Here is an 18,223-nt window from a genome sequence, read left to right as displayed (position 1 = left end):
AGTCTTGGTTTGACTGGAAAATCATAAGTAAATCTGGACTCAGTCCAAGTTTTATCAAATAACCTTGAAACTTTTAGATTTGAGTTAATCTCCTTGTACTGTAGGCATGTAGAAACAATAAAATTGAAATACTATTTCTCCTTTTTATAATAGTATTACAAATAAGAATGAAGTAAAATCTATAGTCATTGAAAAAATTAAAACATACGAATTTAAGATGATATTATTAAATATTTTTGGTTAGTACTGATAATAATTTGCAATAACCAGATGATGTGTATTTTCAGGTCCTAGTCATACTTGTTAGGATTATAGAGACAAATTATATTAATAGCTATTTCTCAGAGCAACTGTTTCTGGAAAGAATATGGAAAATAATTTACTCATACTGTAGAAAATGTGTTTTTTCATAAAATATAAGAATGTATTTATTGGGCACATATTCAGTATATTCTGACTAAAATCAGCTTAGCACTCTTCTTTTTCAAAAAACAAAATATGGCTGGTTGCGGTGATCCCAGCACTTTGGGAGGCAGAGGTGGGTGGATCACTTGAGGTTGGAAGTTTGAGATCAGCCTGGCCAATATGGTGAAACCGTGTCTCTGCTAAAAATACAAAAATTAGCTGGGCGTGTTGGTGCATGCCTGTATTCCCAGCTACTCAGGAAGCTGAGGCAGGAGAATTGCTTGAATCTGGGATGCAAAGGTTGCAGTGAGCCAAAATCGTACCATTGCACTCCAGCCTGGGCAACAAGAGTGAAACTCCATCTCAAAAAAAAAAAAAAAAAAGAAAAAAAAAAAAAGGAAACGCAAAAGAAATAGCTGTTTTCTTGCCATTTACTTAGTGTGCTGTTATTGTTTTTCCAGAGCTGTACTGGGTTGTGCGGAAAATATGGAAAGATTAGTAAACATGCTACTTAAATTGAAAGAGTTTACAACCTTGTAGGATAAAATAAGCCATATCTGTGGCATTTTTATTGAACAGTTTTCTTGTTATTAACTAGTTTTCAAATCCACTAAGTAAATTCTTACAAAGGCTAAAACTCCAGCCTATTAAAATCCCTTTGAGTTAGTTTCCCAGGTAGGTTGTTAACAAATATAAGTGATGCTGCCTTCATTTTCTGAGTTTTTGTTGGTCAATAATTTCTTTTGACTGGTACTTCTTTGTTTTACATTTAAAATAGTTATTTCAAGTATTTGCTATTAGGATGCTGTAAAATATCAGTAGAAATGCTTTCTATATCATCAGAATTAAATAAGTGATTAAATTTGGTTGAATTTAATTTTAAGGTTAAATAGCTTAAACCTTTTATCTCCATGTTTGTAGTCCCCTGGAGGAAAGACATGACATGTTTTACTTTCTTGCATACCCCAAGCATTATGTTTGTGCAAACAGTGATACAGTTTTTCCCCCCAAAAGCTAAAGGCATGGGTCACATCTATAATCACAGCACTCTGGGAAGCAAAGGTGAGAGGATCGCTTGAGGCCAGGAGTTCAAGACTAACCTGGGCATCATAGGAAGACCCCATCTCTACCAACAAACAAAAGATAAAAAAATTAGCTGAGCACAGTGGCATGGGCCTATAGTTGCAGCTACTTGAGAGGCTGAGGTGGGAATGTGGTTCAAGCCTAGGAGATCCAGGCTGCAGTGGGCCATGATCACACAACTGTGTTGTAGGACTTTCTCCTTAGTTTAGCTAAAAGCCAGGTTCTTGTCACATGGACATGAAATATTAGGCTCGCAGACACTTTGAAGAGTGAGAAAACTGGAATTTATTGGGCGAAAAGGAAAAAAGGGAAACACAGACTCTCAGGAAAGTGAGAGTCCTGCTAGCTGGTTTCCTGCCTTATAGATTGAATGGCAGGTTACTACCCTGGATCAGAAAGGCCAGGCTCCTCCCAGATGCAAAGCGCATGAACTTCCTGAGGCCCCACCCCAGTACACACTCCTCCCAGTGGCGGGCTGGTTGGAGGTTCTGTCAGGGGTCCCTTTTTACTTGGCTGTCTCAACTGCACTCCAGCATGGGAAACAGGGAGGCCCTGTCTTGAAAAAAATAAAAAATAAATGGCCAGGCGCAGTGACTCACACCTGTAATCCCAGTACTTTGGAAAGCCAAGGTGGGTGGATCACCTGAGGTCAGGAGTTTGAGACCAGCCTGACCAACATGGCAAAACCACGTCTCTACTAAAAATACAAAAAATTAGCCGGATGTGGTGGCGGGCGCCTGTAATCCTAGCTACTTGGAAGGCTGAGGCAGGAGAACCACTTGAACCCAGGAGGCGGAGGTTACAGTGAGCCGAGATTGCACCACTGCTCTCCAGCCTGGGCAATAAGAGCGAAATTCTGCCTCAATAAATACATAACATAAATAAATAAGAAAAAAATTAAAATTAAATAAAGAAGACTAAAGGCTATTAGAAATTATTATATACTAAGATAAATTTAACAATAATTATGTAAGATGCAGCAATGCAGTTTTAATTACACAAAGAAAAAACAAATTTAAATCTTCAGATTACAATGTCCAAATGAAGTAAAGAATTTCAAATTTTTGGCAGGGAACGAACGGTAGCTTATGCCTATCATCTCAGCCCTTTAGAAGGCTAAGGGTGGGAGGATTGCTTCAGCCCAGGAGTTTGAGACCAACCTGGGCAACATATAGTGAGACCCTGTCCCAGTTAAAAAAAAAAAAAAAAAAAAAAAAAAATTTCAAATTTTTACCTAACAAAATGAAATCTGAGTTGAAATCTACTGAAATAGTATTAGATTTTCCTTTCACCTTCTATAGCTGAAATTTTATTTTGAAAGATGTCAAAAGAATAAATAAGTATATAAAAATATGGATTTGCTTCTTTCAAGTGTTTAAAAATTATTTCTCATTTTACTACTGGTCAAGAACTTGTATTAACTTAAATGTTTGCCATCTAGCTCACAGGTTCTAGCATGTAATAGGCACTCAGTAAAAGGTTTTATTAGTTCAGCTGGAAATTTAAGTTAATAAAGTAACATGAATAAAAACAAAAAACCAGTATCACCACAACAAAAACACCTGGCACAAAGCTCAATTTAGACAAAATACAATAAAGGTGAGTTCTTGCCTTCCTCCCTCTCACTCCTGCCTCTGAACGTTTCCTATACTTCATAATTTTGCTGCAAGAATCCCCTACTGAGTTCCTTTATTTAAAACCTCAGGTTCGTTGGTTCTTTGAAAGTGCAAATGATTATAATTGAATGTCCACAAAAAGTCTTTCACATTAGGGCCAATGGGAGATAAATAGAGTTGGTCAAAATGTGTCATGTCCTAAGCTTGGTCACTTTTCCCATTATGCCTTGAGATCTGCTAAACCCTTTGTTTTAATGAACTTTGACTGGAGTGTTGTGAAAGGAAACGAAGCATGGTATGTTGATGGAGAGTTTGCTTCAGTATTATGTTCTTTCTCAACATGCACTATTTTGTTCAGGGCTAGCCTAATCCTAGTATGAACTTAGCCATAATTATATGACTCCATTTACCTTGTGCAATTAACTGGATAATTGCATGAATGTGAACATTGCTTTGGCCAGCCTTTCCTCCATATATTCCACAGGGGACATCCTCTTCAGCTGCAATGTAGTCTTCTGGGATCTAATTATGATGTGTCTTGGAATCTGGCCCGCATACAAGAATTCAAGCTGGTTTTCCAGGGTGGAGACCATGAAGAAATCCCAATCGGATTCACTGGAATTCATTTGTAAACATCATGCTATTTGACTGTATTGTAATGGAGTAATTCATTATGATTTTAATTTACACACTAAAATTGAATGCTAAAATATGTGTTGACCGTCCAACTTCTAGTTCAGCATGTCTGACCTGACATACTTACTGGGTGCTGACTGATATGTCTATAAGGTTGATAGGCCCTATTGTGTTGTTAATGAGACAAGGTAATTGCTCTTGTTATGGGTGTACAGCAAATGGTTCCAGAATGGAAGAAGGGCCAACATTCTTAATTTAGAGGTTAAAATACATTATTTCTTCTCAAGGTGAAAGAAACTTGTAGCAATGGTCTGAACTTCTAAAACACTAGACAGAAAAATTGAAGATGAGTAAACCTTTACTCTATATTTTGACTGAGTGGAAGAAAATGTCACTTTTCATATTTCCTCAACTTGTCTTATTAAGGCTTAGAAAGAGACCACTGATGTTGATAGCCACAGCATTCTTCCGGGAGAATTATGTTTACAGGGATTCAAGTTTTTTAATTCATCAAGGACAAAGTACTACCACTTGTGAAGTCATTCACTATCCAAACTCATCTTCTTCTTTAAAAAAAATATTCACCAGGGAGAGTGGGATGTGGAGGGCTGATATGTAAAATGAAAAAGTATGGCTAGATGGATTCCATTACATAATTGGGAATAGGTGTTAGTCAATCTAGTTATTTAGCTGTAGTTGTATACTTGATCTTACAGCTCAGAGTGGTGGCAGCTGCTTGCTTTTGCTAATCCCTGGATTACTTTACCTTATTTTCACTTCTATACCTTGACCCTATTTTGTTTCTTAGCCTTTGTATCACCTATGTAACTAAATTCCTTCTATTACATTTTCACATTCTTGTTTGCTCGGTTGAACTCTGAACGATGAGAATGAGTTTTACTAATGGAAAGAAAGAGTAGAAAACAGTTGAAGAAGAGAAATAGAGCTGTATTATAATTTATGGATTGACAATGCGTATGTTTAGGACTGGCCTCTGCTGTTTACCTAAGTCACTGCTCACTTGCAGTCATTCGAAGGACTGGAGGTGGACACCTGAATTTGTCAAGTCCTAGTGGTGGCTCTTACTAGAAACTTTTATTCCTGCTTTGTCATTTGACCCTCAGTAAGTTTGGTTTTCCTCCAAGATGATACAGAATTTGTCCACTGAAAGGCTCCTGTATTTTTTGGTTAATGCAATATGTGGAGAAGAAAGAAGGAATTCTTAACTGTTCAATGTAGGAAATTAAATATTCAATCCAAATGAGTTCTCTTGTTCCCCATAGAGCGGCATTTATGAAATTCAGACTGATTTAGCATGTGTTTTTGCTTCTTCAACCAAATCATAATATTAATAATTTTTCTGCATACACTTTGGCTGAAATTTTCTCTATAAATAAAGCTCCTTCTAAAATGACTTCCTTAATGTGATGTTAGATGTGATTAGTTAACTGAAAAGCCACAGAAAATATTTATATGATCAACATTGTAAAAGTAATACCTCAGATGCTGTCACATCATATGAGTACTTCATAAAAGGCAATGCAAATGCTCTTTCCATCTATGCCTTAAAGGAGACCAAAAGAAACCGTGATGGTCTCAGCTTCTTTATTATAAAAGTTGATCCTTTGGTAAATTTTATTAAAGAATAATTTGCTGAATTGGAAAAGAAAATAAAAAATAGGTATGTCATCCAATAATTTGCCCTCTTTATGCTAAAAAAAAAAAAAAAAAAAACCTCAGCAGAATTGGATGCCTTTTTAAAAATCCAGATTTTCTGTAGTTTTAAAGCATACAGTCATTTGAAAGACAATCCAATGTCAAATATTTTATAGAAGTTGAGGAATTGAAAGCCAAGGCAGAAACCAAGGTGGGCCTTGTATCTATCTCAGGGAGCTAGCCCACTTCTCTGAGACAATTGTGAATTGTTAGTTGCCTCCAATTTAAAGTATTTATGTTTCATATAAAAAAATCCCGGGTTAAATGGAACTCAGATGACCTAGGACTGACATTAGGAACCCCTTTACATGAATTAGAAATAGGACATGCAAAGCCAAGCAGGGGCGACCAAGTGGATACACAAGCTTTCTTTGGCTCACAGAAGGACTTGGACAGCCAGATGCATTAACACTCTGTGGGCATACATACAGGAACAGCCTTATGTCAGTGTCAGGTGCCAGGCTGCTGATGGTGTATTAGAAATCATCTGATAGGTGGTAACACAAATCCGGGCTCCTCGTAAAATAAGTTTACATGGTTTTTTTTGGTAGGAACCAACACCAGGTTGGACAGTTAATGAGCCCCAGAGCTGTTTATTGGTTACTCCTAGGGAGCCTGATGAAGTAGTTCAGTCAAGCTGAGATGGCTGTTTGGCTGGTGCAGGGAACCTACCCAGCCTTAGTGCTGTTTCCTCGCACATTATGGTGGATATTTCCCTTACCCAGATGTCCGCTTTCTTGTTTGTTTGTTTGTTTATTTAGGGGGTCCATTGCATGGAAATTGATAAGGTTTGTTTGTGTCTTTATATATATGTATTTTTAATCACATTTTGTTGACAAAGGAGAAGAGGGGATTGGTCAGCTGGATGGCATTAGGTCAAAGGCAGATGGGGAAAAAATAGTCTTGGCTAAGGGGTCCCGGGCAGCTAAGGGGTCCCAGGCAGCTTACAGAAGGCTGTACTGAGAGAATGAAAGATAAGCAAATTTAGCAAGTGCAGGGAGAGGAAGGAGCACTTCCTCCTGGCAATTCTCAGAACTGTTTCTCAGCTATTTACTTCCTATTTTGATACCTAGAGCAACAAGAAACAAGGCCTCTGGAGCAGCCTTTGACTGGCCTTGTCCTGAGCTTGTTTATCCACTGCATCTGTCAGGAAGCAATTATGATAAGGCCTCTGGCACTGGTCTGGAAGATTTTTTTTTTTTTTCTATTTTCTGTGTGGCTTTTGATTGATCATGTTTTACACACAGACCTCTATTCTTGGATTGATTTATTAACAAGCTTCAAAAGAACCTCCACCATTTAGCGGGTTTTTTCCTTTTGCTTCAGAGGAAAAGCATTATTTACACCTTTACATAAGGGCATTCTCCAGGCTTTCAGTTCAGTAACTAATGAGGATGGAGTGACTTGTGTCTAGGGATCAATGCCCCCATGTCTAGATGTATTATATATGTGTACACTTGACACTTAATTTATTGTACTGGAGTGGATTTGTTTCATCTGCCGGGAAAGTAAAAGATGAAAGGCTTCTTGAAGAAAATGGTGGTTTGGACAAGTCACTTTAAGACTCCAGGGCTTATTCAAAGGATTTCTATTATTTTATTATATGTTAGGGAGATCCCTCTTATTTTCTTCCTGAAACCACTTCCCCTCCCACAGTTTTCCCTTTGCAGTCACCCCAAGCTATACCATGTTGATTTTGTGTCATTGGTTTCATGTTGGATTGGGTCTGCATTTGGAATCTGCCTGCTTTGGACCAGAAATTTGATTTGCTTGGCCCCACTTCAAATATTGTCAGCACTCTGTGCATTAAGGGCTCTATAAAAATAGGAAATAATAACCACTGCTTTATGAACTGAAAACAGCTTTTCTCACCACATTTACTTCTCAGTGGACAACAGTAATTTCCACATTTAAAAGACAATCAATATTAAGCATCTTTCATTATCTCCATGCTACTTCCACTGAAACGGACATAATGAGAAATTGGAGGCATCTTATTTCTCTCTGTTTGCAGATGATACAGACTCAATGAATGTTTTTCAAAATCGTAATAACAAGGATACACATTCTTCCCTGCAATGAGGATGCTTAGATGAAAAATTTGTGTAGTCTGGCAGCTGCTATCACTTGTCATGTTTATTTTTACTTCTATACCTTGACCAATAGCAAGGGAACAAGGAGAATAGACCACTGATAAAATTAGTTTCTTTTTAGAAAAAAGTGTGACCTTCTTGTAACTCAGAGCAGCTTTGGTTTCTGGAAAATACCATCTCAAATTCTGCGGAGTCATCAGATAAGGCAGTTAATTAAACAAACAAGCAAATTGGGCGTGAGCAATAATTATACAAGGGCCATGTGGTGACAGCCAATGCGATCCTTTTATGAAGTCATTATTCAGTATGGCCAAATGCCATGTTGGGTCAACAAACGTTAGTCCAAATTTTGCTGTTTTATTCTTAAATTACTGCTGTGTAATAAACTGGGACACAATATTGAGTTTTTCAGAAGACTAATTTTTAAAAAATGTGATTGCTTTCTATTAATGGGGGTTAAAGCCTTTTATGAAATGATTGTAAGGGTAGTAACTAATGCATCAGTGAACGACAAAGTGTTTGATATGATGCCAATTGAGTAAAATTTTACAAATATTTAATAGAGCACATTATAGATGTCTCATTTACTAGGACCCCAAGGAAGAGAAAAGTTAACCATGATTGGTCTTGAGCCGACAAGTAGGATTTCTGGAGGCAATACCTCAGTTATATGACCTGCTTCTTACCCCTGGTGCCCATGATTATAATAAAGCATAAACTGCAAAACACAGGGCAGCTGCTCCTAGTCCAGCGGCAGCACAAGCCTCTGTCTTGTATTCAGACTTCATTCCTAAAGAGTAGCTTTCCTGGATCCATGAACAGCTCATCGGTTTTTTTTTTTTTTTTTTTTTTTTTTTTTTTTTTGAGGAGGAGTCTCGCTCTGTCGCCCGGACTGGAGTGCAGTGGCCAGATCTCAGCTCACTGCAAGCTCCGCCTCCTGGGTTTCCGCCATTCTCCTGCCTCAGCCTCCCAAGTAGCTGGGACTACAGGCGCCCGCCACCTCGCCCGGCTAGTTTTTTTTTGTATTTTTAGTAGAGACGGGGTTTCACCGTATTAGCCAGGATGGTCTCGATCTCCTGACCTCGTGATCCGCCCGTCTCGGCCTCCCAAAGTGCTGGGATTACAGGCTTGAGCCACCGCGCCCGGCCAGCTCATCGGTTCTAAAAGCAAGGTCTGCAGCCTGAACTCTCCTAGCATGGGCTTTTTGGGTAATGATACAGTATTTTGATCTGTGGTGTTACTTATCATATTATGGTATATAAATAATATACTTTGTGGTGAGGCTGAGAAAGGAGCATTGAATAGCACACCTAGGAGACCTGGGTTCTCCTTTTGGTACTGTTTTTAATCTGCTAGTGTCACTTGCTTGTGCTTCAGTTTCCATTTGTAAAATGAATGACAGAGTTGGTTGAGGTCAGTGTTTCTGGTCAGGATCTGTTTGCCATATGCTTCATGCTCAAAAATGCCTGTTGAAACACTGATTCCCAGGTCTATCTTGCCCCTATTGAATTAGAATTTTGTAGGTTGGCCATGCAATCTGCATTTATACTACATTGTTCCTCACAGGTGATTCTTACACAAGCAAAAGTTTGAAAAGTACGTGATTGCACTGAATCTCTCTAGGATTCCTTCCTACTCTTCAGTCTTCTACTCCTCAGGGTAGTGCTTCATCAAAAGGAAGAACTCACTCTCCCTCCCCCATGGGAATGGATGATGGCTGTTCAAGGGTGTTTTGCCCGACTGAATTCTTTTGTAGATAAAAAACTGTGGAACTTAGTTATCTCCAGTACTTTAGGTTAGGAAGATTGCCTAGATCACAGAGATAAATTAAAACAATGCTCTTGTGGGGGGAAAACTTCACAAGGTTTTGAAAGCACAGATGTCCTTATACTACATTCCCCTACAGTCACCTTCAAAATAATCCCTTGAAAGTCCCAGCTTCCTCTTTGTGGGCAACAGTTCAGTCTGTGCCGAGACTCATGCAGCCAGGTGATTCAGCTCTTTGAAAGGCTTCGGTTCAATTCTGATGAGGATTCAGTTCTTCCCTGACTCCTTCAGACTAAACATTTGAGTTATAAGCCACATTAAAACCATTTGGTAGAGATTGTAACTAGGGAAAGTCAGTTCATAATCTGACACCTTATAAAGCCTTATTTTAGAGTTTGTGGGGTTTGGTGTATAAAATTTATTTTTTTGGTCTTAAGCAAGCACCTGGCTGTAGGTTTTTCTCTTGCTGGCTGGCAAAACAAAACAAGGTTCAATTGATTTCTCTCCTTTAAACAGTTTTAGTCTTTGCCTAATTTTATTTGGACTTAGTTGAGCTAGCTAGGATCACTGCAAACAGAAAGCAGCTGGAGGAGCCTGGGTACAGCCAGATGAATTTGAGCTTGGGTTTCCTTTCTCCAGCATTTACAGAGGTTGTTCTCAAACAGGGACAATTTACCTCCCAGGGACATTTGGCAATGTATGTAGACATTTTTGTTTATCATAGCTACTGGCATCTAGTGAGCAGAGGCCAGGGATGCTGCTAAACAGCTATAATGCCAGGTTAACCCTTATTGCCTACAAAGCATTATCTGGCTCAAAATGTCAACAGTCCTGAGGTCAAAGAGCCCTAATATTCTAGGGTAGCTAGAATAATAATCCATGTATTTTGGGGGTAAGATGTATCCATAAAGCCAGAAAAGAGTATGGGATGGAAGAATAGATGGAGGGTGGCTTTGACATAGACTTTTTGACATAATGGTGCTGAGCATGGTGGCTCATGCTGGAAACCCCCGCACTTTGGGAGGCCAAGGAAGGAGGATTGCCCAAAAGTCTGAGAGCAACCTGGGCAGCATAGTAAGACTATGTCTCTATTTAATTTAAAAAAGAAAAACTTTATTTGAAAATGAAGTCTAACTAATTTCTAGGACAGGTTCAAGCTCAATAAGGTGCTTACAACAGATTTTGACAAGGATCCAGGAGAGAACTGTAGGCTGCGTTAAATATATTAAAGCAGGCCCGCTCATTTTAGGCCAGGTAAGGAACAAGATGAGTTTTGTTTATCAACAGAGACATATTAGACATCTTAGCAGTTTGTTTTTATGATGTGATTTTAACAAAAAATACATTCTCTTTTTTCTTTTAAAAGTTGTGTTTATAGATTCTAGAATATTATATATATGTATATCCCTATCCTTTCAACTTTTCTAAGGCTATTAAAAGCATCAAATAGTTAACTACTAGCTAAAAAGAGAGCTTGGCTGAAAGCACTTGTTTTTACTGATGTTCCTAAGACCACCTTTGCAAAATTAAAACAGTCTGATTTCCAAGCTGTCATTGGTCATTCCTAGGCATAGAGCAAGCTAACTTTGGAAGGAATTATGATACTAGTCCCTCCCTAAAACTAACCCAGGGACCAAATACTCCCTTTGTAAGACTAATGAAAGGTCACAGGTATAGGATTATGGGAGGGGCCTGAATTCTGCAACGATGTAGGCATAGTTTCCATAATTTCTTACTGCTTAGGGGTCATGTGGCCAGAGGTCACAAGCTTTGTGACTTTCTCAATTGCTCCTATAGATGACATCACTATTGTAGAACTTAAGATTGGTTTTTCTTGAGGTATTTCTCACTGACCTCACCCAGACTCATGATCCATGACTCAGCTGGACCTGTGGCCCCACCCAGAGGTAGACTTAGCCGTGAGGATGGTTTTCTATACCCCTGTGATTTCATCCCCAACCAATCAGCAGTACTCTTCTCTAGCCCCCTGCCACCAAATTGTCCATAAAAACCCTAATCTCTGAGCCTTCAGGAGGAAGTGATGTTTGAGCGATAATGTTAGTTCTCCCATGTGATCTGGCCTTGTGTCAATAAAATTCTTTCTTTCTCTACTGCAGTGCCATGGTCTCAGTGGATTGATTCTGTTTGTGCAGTGGCCGGGAAGCACCTGTCCGGTGGTTACATCCTTCTACTATCAACCTGCACTGGTTATTTTCTCTGCTCCACCCATTGTTTTCTCTTCCTTGTATACCGACAAGCTCCCTTGCTCCTGGTTTCTTTGTAGATTTGGCTAATGAGAGACACCAGTAAGAAACTGAGGGCAAGATGAAAAAGAAGTCCAGGAGGTTTACCCCAGTTCTCCCGACTTTACAGCATTCTGGCAACAGATGACCCTCTAAGACCCCTTCTTCCTCCAGTGTTGCTGGGAATAAACCCTGGTTTCTCCCCTTGCTCCCCCAGACCTAAGAGTAGTAATGGCTTTTCACTTTTCCTAGTTTCTAGATGCATCACAGTTTCCCTTTTTCCTGTAACTCAACACTACTCTGTAAATAGCCCCTTCAGTTCTTTTCAGTTAAGCCCTCTTTAATGTAGGCCTCTCAATGATGCACTGTCAAATTTTCAGTGGAAGGATTTTGATTTTTTTTTAATGAACTAGTCAATTAATATTGAACTGGAAGCTGTTCTTCTATTCAAGCTCTTTCCTTATAAAAACCCACTGAGTCTTAGTTTCTCATCTGTTAAATAAAGATTTAAAAATATGCCCTGTGTTACACAGAAATGTAAACATTACTGCATTGAAAATTGGAAGCCACTTGACATAATGAAAAGGAGACTAGAGACATATATTCTAATTCCAGCCCCAATTATTTAGAGCTTTAACTTTATGTTATATATGTAACGTACATATATATAACATTTATGTTATGTTTTATATACATAACTTTATGTGTATATTTTAGTTCTCTGGGACTCTTTTTTCCCCTTGATAAATATGCTGATTAGATTAAATAATCTCCCTGGCTCCTTCTAGCTCCAAAAGTTTCACAGTCCTTATATATTCTCTTCTTATTGTTCTAGACTATTCAGTAGCATGACCTATAAAAAACAAACGAAAAGAATGTAGAACATAAAAGTAAAGAAAAATGTTGATAGAAGTTCTCCAGAGAAAGGAAAGTTAAAAGATCTAACTTCTATGTGGTTACAAAGGGCATAATTAAGACCATTGGCTAGATGCTATAGGAGGTAGCTATAAGTACAATGAATGGGAAAACCTTTCTAATATATAGACTGGTTCAGTAATGAAGTGGAATATGTTGACTTTCAGGGAAGTGCCTTTTCCATCACTATAATGTTCAAGAAGAGATACATATTTACTATTTTCTCAGGGGTACTGTGAAGAAGATGCCTGTGATGATACGCGGTTAAACATTGTTTTCACATTTAATGACGTAATGGCTAGGTAAGTCACAAATGTGCAGTAGTCTTCCTTTATCTGTGGTTTCATTTTCTGAGGATGTGACTATATGTAGAAACAGGGCATGTAAAGAGGTTATTAAGGTAAAACGAGGTCATATGGGTGGGCCTCATGCCTTTGTGACTGATGTTCTTTTAAGAGGAGGCAGTGGCACAAGGGGTGTGCATGCACAGAAGAAAGACCATGTGAAGACACAGGGAGAAGAAAGCCCCCTGCAAGCCAAAGGAGAAAGGCCTCAGAAGCCAAGTCTGCTGACACTTTGATCTCAGACTTCCAATCTCCATACTGTAAAAAACACAAATTCAGCTGTTGAAGTCATCAATCTGTGGTAGTTTGTTCTAGTAGTCCTAGCAAACTAATAACATGATAAAGAACACTTAGTAGTAGCACATGATTTCAAACTTTTCCACCATATAGACATAATGTTTACTATGCTTCCACATCCTCTTACCCTCACATGTACTTACACCACTGGCACTGGGTGTGAACCCCTAGAAACTCTATACCCAGTGGTTTCAAACTTTCCAGGAGCTGCCATTGCATGTCTTTCCAGCATATCAGTGACTCACCGAGGAGGAGAGCAGCCAGGTGAGGAGGGATTACTGACTATTATTATTATCAGGGTTCTGTTTAGATACTTCCTGCTGGGATGTGCACAGAAGAGAGATCTGGTACATCACTGTAAGCAAGCCTCAGCCTTCAGAATGCAAAATATGCTCTTGAATCTAATTAGATATGAGATCAAAGTAAAGAATTTTGTTCCCCAAATTGACTGGAAGTTTTGTATTTTTTTAGTGGACCAGGTCACCTGACAGTACTAGTCAACCTACAGGCTCAAACTGATTTGTACTTTGGAGGGAAGGAGAAGTGGTTTTGGAAACTGCAACCTTTTCTAAATCAAGGTATTTTCTAAATACCATCTGTTTTTGGTTCTAGTTGGCTGACCCTTCTAAGGCAGCACTGTACATCTGCAATGATTTATACAAACAGAGTCTGCAGCTTGGTTATCGTGGTGTGACTCCTTCCTCCCAGCCCTGTGCATATTTTTAGGACCAAATGGAAGAGCCCACCAGTAGCACCACCCCATGAGGAAGAAGTTTGTTACCTATGAATTCAAGGTGAAAAAGACGAAGTACTATTTCTTTTGAAATAGCTGCTTAAGAAACAGAAGAAACAGCTATAGAGAGAAGCATTCTCCAGGAAAGTCATCATCTTAGGCCAAATGCTATCAGGAATGTAGCATGAAGAAGAAAAGCTTGAATAGATCAGGAGAGGTCTAGGTTTAATTCTAACTTCTAGCACAGGAACACAGTGGTTGGACAGGTCATTTAGACCTTCCGTATCCTCCTAAGAAATCCAGTCTGTGAAAAAAAATAATGGGAAATTTTACATAGCAATTTAGGCACTAAATGCTTTATATTTATTGTAACTCTGTTAATCCTCCCAAAGGTTTTTGAAGCTTGTTGTCTTACACAGAGTTCCAAAATGACCCTTAAGATTCCTGCCCCCTTGTGTATATGCCCTGTATGATCCTCCCTCCCTCATAGCCACCTGAGCATGCATGGGACTCACAAATATGAAGTCTATCACTTTATGATTGTTGCTTTCTAAGATGAAATAAGTTTGTGGATGTAATTAAGATCCCTAATCAGTTGGCTCTGAATTAATCAAAAGAGAGATTATTCTGTTTGAACCTGACCTAATCAGGTGAGCCTTTAAAAGGGACTGGGCCCATCTTGAAAGAAGAAATTCAGCCAGGCATAGTGGCTCACGCCTGTAATCCCAGTACTTTAGGAGGCCAAGGTGGGTGGATCACACGGTCAGGAGATCAAGACCATCCTGGCCAACATGGTGAAACCCTGTATCTACGAAAAATTAGTCAGGTGTGGTGGCAGGTGCCCGTTAGTCCCAGCTACTCAGGAGGCTGAGGCAGGGGAATTGCTTGAACCCGGGAGGTGGAGGTAGCAGTGACCCGAGATCGCACCACTATACTCCAGCATGGTGACGGAGCAAGACTCCATCTCAAAAAAAAAAAAAAAAAAAAAAAAAAGAGAGAGAAAGAAGAAATTCATAGAAGAGTCCCTGTAAGAGGGACTCTTCTACTGGTCTTAATGTAGCAAACTTCTGTGTTGTGGAGAGGGACACATGTCAGGTATAGCAGGCAGCTTCTAGGAGTTGAAAATGACCCCTCCATTGGCAGTCAACAAGAAATCAGAAACCTCAGTCGTACAATCACAAGGAAATGACCCAAAAAAGCTTAGCAGTGAATCTTTCCTTAGTCAAGTCTCCAGATGAGTGTGCACCCAGCCAATTCCTTGATTTCAGCCTGTGAAACCCTGGGCATATACATATATATGCACTAAAATGTGACTGGCTCTGACCTGCAGAAACCATGGGAATACATTTGTGTTGTTTTAAGTCACGAAGTTTGTATCCACAGAGACTGCTAAGTTTGTGGCAGTTGTCATGCAGCAATAGAAAACGAATTCACTGGTGCTATCATTACCTCTATTTTGCAATAGGGAAACTTAAACTAAGTTGTCTAAGGTCACAAATAAGCAAGTGGTAAAACTTGGATTTGAACCTGGCTTCTGCCTCCAAAGTGTGTATGTTTAACTATTGCCATGCACCAGGCTCTTGCCACCTGCCTTCTGTTTTCCTCTCCCTATAAGTCGTCATGGCGAGTGTAGACATAGGACTCCTCCCTCTGGTATATCGGTCTGAAAAACCATTTTGAAGGCAGTAACTCTAGGCTCGTGGCCTCTAGCCAGTCTCCCACTCTGTAACAACTCCCATTTTTCATACATGGGAAATTCTAGGCTTCATTCCCAGAAGGTTTTTTTTTTTTAACACTTCTCTTAAAAAAAAAAAAAATTACGGTTTTTAAATTATAGCCCTGTGGTTAAGGGAAAATGACATTTACTAGGGAAGCAGCTTGTTACTGTCTTAGGTACTCTGCCAACTGCAATGAAAAGGGGCCTTTTAAATGTCATCTATACATTAAGAAAGATTTAAAGAGACACTAAAGAATATACCTCGCTGGCACTGCCAAAATCTGTAGGCCTTATATCCACGAGTATCCTGGGCTAAAATTTAATTTGTTCTTTTATGTGTGAATAGAGTATGTTCTGCCCCAAGTCTGAACCAAAATGTTTAAAAATCACACTTCATTTAAAGGGATTCATGGAGACATGCCAGATCTACAAAGATACAAAGTGTGGATCTGAAGAGGAGGCAGAAATCTCCATTACCTAGAGAGTCTCTTTTAGGGTGGAAAAATTATCTTAAAATGAGGCAATATTCTGTTAAGTAGGAGAACTTCACCTGGATGAGTTGTCTTAAACTTTCTGAAAGCCAAAACAGAATCTCCTCTAATTTAAATAAAAGTTGACCGAGGCCCAGGTAATAATTATGGTCCAGGTATCAAAAGATAAAGAGGTGAGTAATCAGATTTATTCAGCAATGCTATTGAGTTAAATTGAATTTCCACTGTGGCTGATTTAATCTGATCCCTGTAGAATGGAGGTTGAAGGAAGATAAAATCTTGAGGATAATACTGGCAGTGATACCACTGTGATGCATTTTAGCTTCTGCCAGTTAATTTCATCTATGGCCACGAATATATTAGCATTATGTATCTCTGTTGTTTCATTTAGTTATTCACGTTTTTGCCTGTAAAATGCTCTTGAGAACCCTTCTCTCACTAACCTTCAAACATCTTAGACCCTGTGTTTCAGCTCTGCTCCTTTATAGCCCTTACACTTGCCTTGGAAGGGCCGACAAAATACTGATACATTTCACTTTTCTGAGGTTGATGGAGCACACTAGCACATTAAATTGAAAAGTGGTCATTATATATAAAAGTGACATAAGAGTCTCAGTATCACTAGGCTGTGTATATCAAGCTGTTTCTATTATAAGTGTTGAATTTGGGCCAAGTCGTTTAATGCGTTTTAATCTTGTGACTGAGAGTATGCATTTACAAGATTTTCACCACGAATAAGTGTGTGCTAGAGTAGATCTGCTTACCATGTGTTGATACCACAGGAATGTGATTTTTAGAAATAGGGTAAAAAATGGTACAATGGTGAGGGACTATTTGGTCCAAAAATTTGCAAAAACATTTTTAAATAATGCTAAGAATTGGATATCTTTAAAAATCTAATTATGATGTATTTGTGTAACACAAGGCCTGCATCTTAGTAATCGTAATCCCCCGTGTCCATAGCAAGGTCCCTTGAAGGTGATATCTAACTCAGGATTGCTGGGATGAATTTAGGAGAAAATACATGAGACTGTACCTAACACAATGCCTGACACCTGTGAGTCATTTAATTGGTAAAAAATAGAAATCTAAAAAACAAGTTAACAGGTTGTATTGAGTGCCTAAAACAATGTATGAATGCAGGTAGGAAACATTTAAGATACTTATTAATGAGTAGGCATGGGATTTTCTGTACTATGACTACATAACTTCTTAACATTGAAAAACATTGTTTTAAGAGAGTTCTTGACATTTTAGTATCTCATGACTGTCAAATTCTTTTAGAGAGGAGCTTACACAGAGGGAATGTTGCATAATTGAAGAACACTGTGGGATGATAAATTGGGCTATACCAAATCAGGTCATCCTTAGTCAAAATATACAATGACGGTCTTTTCACAAACATCTTCCCTGGGTTAAAGTACCTGACCCAGGAGTTTTATCTGAATGATAACTAGGTGGATAACAGTATTTTCTCATGCACACACCATGAGCAGAAGAAAAGCCAGGGTGAAAAGCCCTTTCCCCCTGAGGCTTTAGCCACCTTCAGGTTTTAGCCAAGTACCCTGCATGATACTCTGGTCTACTTAAAAACACATTAGTAGGAAAATAAAATATCAATTTAGTTGTAAGGATGTTGACCAATTCCCTCTACTATTTCAGGCACCGCGACTCTGCCCTAATTGGCAAACAGGTCACAGAAGGCTGATCATATTATTATATCTGCATCATTATAAAATTGAACAGTTTCGCTTATTTAATTATTTTCATTAGATACCCTTGATGTTCTTTATTCTTTAATTTTCTTCTAAAGGAAAGATTGTATTTGTCACTCTTTTGGAGCCTGCCAAATAGCGTAATTGATAAAGGGTATTTCAGGTATTGGGCTCACTGTCTAGAATTCACTGCAGTCTTCATTGTTCTGGGGGAAAAGGAAACAAACACTTGGAAGTGGCAGTGGATAAGCCAGGGCTGTGGCTTAAGCCGTGGAAGGAAGTGTAGTTAGTTTCAGCGCAGAGGAAATCTATCTAAAGGAAACTGGATTGATTTCTTTAAGGAATAAAAGCCAGAGTGCTCTGTGGGGAAGGTGAAACACGCGGTGACAGTTTGCTCAGCTTTCAGTACAGTCACAAATACTACTAGCCTGCTGAGTAAGAGCACCTGGGAA

General features: G+C 38.9%; 1 long non-coding RNA gene across 1 annotated transcript; it reads left to right on the top strand.

The window, feature by feature from the left end:
• Positions 1–11,025: 11,025 nt before the first annotated feature.
• On the top strand, positions 11,026–14,202 carry LOC117064459. The gene is made up of 3 exons (XR_004429470.1): positions 11,026–11,523; positions 12,703–12,776; positions 13,587–14,202. It is a non-coding gene; the product is annotated as an uncharacterized LOC117064459 (long non-coding RNA).
• Positions 14,203–18,223: the final 4,021 nt, after the last annotated feature.

This window comes from Trachypithecus francoisi, unplaced genomic scaffold (assembly GCF_009764315.1).
Source record: "Trachypithecus francoisi isolate TF-2019V2 unplaced genomic scaffold, Tfra_2.0 Lachesis_group2, whole genome shotgun sequence".
Taxonomy (NCBI): Eukaryota; Metazoa; Chordata; class Mammalia; order Primates; family Cercopithecidae; genus Trachypithecus; species Trachypithecus francoisi.
The sequence above is the reverse complement of the archived record's forward strand: the minus strand, read 5'-3'. Positions and strand labels throughout refer to the sequence as shown.